This window comes from Elephantulus edwardii, unplaced genomic scaffold, assembly GCF_000299155.1.
Source record: "Elephantulus edwardii isolate Elephantulus edwardi_28Jun2011 unplaced genomic scaffold, EleEdw1.0 scaffold00056, whole genome shotgun sequence".
Classification (NCBI taxonomy): domain Eukaryota; kingdom Metazoa; phylum Chordata; class Mammalia; order Macroscelidea; family Macroscelididae; genus Elephantulus; species Elephantulus edwardii.
In genome coordinates, this window is record NW_006399806.1 from 15,577,684 (window position 1) to 15,578,646 (window position 963).

Genomic DNA, 963 nt, shown 5'->3' on the forward strand with positions numbered 1-963 from the left:
AAACTCAATGAACTTGGAGAAAAGATAAAAGTTTTGTGTTCAAGCCTTTTGTTCATAGGGTTGCTATGGGTTGTCTACAATTCTACAGCATTTAACAACAATAACAATATACCTCAACTAATACATAAATATCAACTAATAGAGAACTGCCAGATGTGCAGGCTGGATTTAGAAGAGGTTGTGATACTAGGGATATTATAGTTAATGTTAGATGGATCTTGGCAGAAAGCAGAATATGAAAGCAATGTCTATCTGTACTTCACAGACTATGCAAAGGCCTTTGACTTTGTAGATCACAACAAGCTGTGGCTGACTTTGAGAAGAATGGGAATCCCAGAACATTTGATTGTACTTATGTGAAACCTATACTTGGACCAAGAGGCAGTCGTCAGAACAGGGCAAGGAGATACTGCATGGCTCAAAATTGGGAAGGGTATCCGCCAGGGATGTATTCTGTCTCCATACCTTTTCAATCTGTTTGCAGAACAGATCATCTGGGACGTTGGGCTGTATGAGGAGGAATGTGGCATCAGGATTGGTGGAAGATCCATCAACAACCTGCATTATGCAGATGACACAACCCTGATTGCTGAAACTGAGGAGGACCTGAGCATTTGCTGAAGAAGGTCAAGGACTTCAGTCTTCAATACACATTGAAGATCAACATCAAGAAAACAAAGATTCTCACCACTGGGCCAATTGTCAGCATCAGTGTGGGTAGTGAAAAGATTGACATAGGTAACAGTTTTAGTTTGCTTCTCTCCACAGTCAACACTCTTGGTATCAGCAGCCAGGAAACTGAGAGACAAATTGCATCGGGAAAGTCAGCTTCCAGGGACCTCTCTAGAGAATGGAAGAGCAATGTCGTCAGGCTGGAGACTAAGGTGCACCTGATAGGGGCTATAGTCTTTGCAATAGAGTGCTATGCATCTGAGACCTCAAACAGGTTTGTCCTGCAGAGGG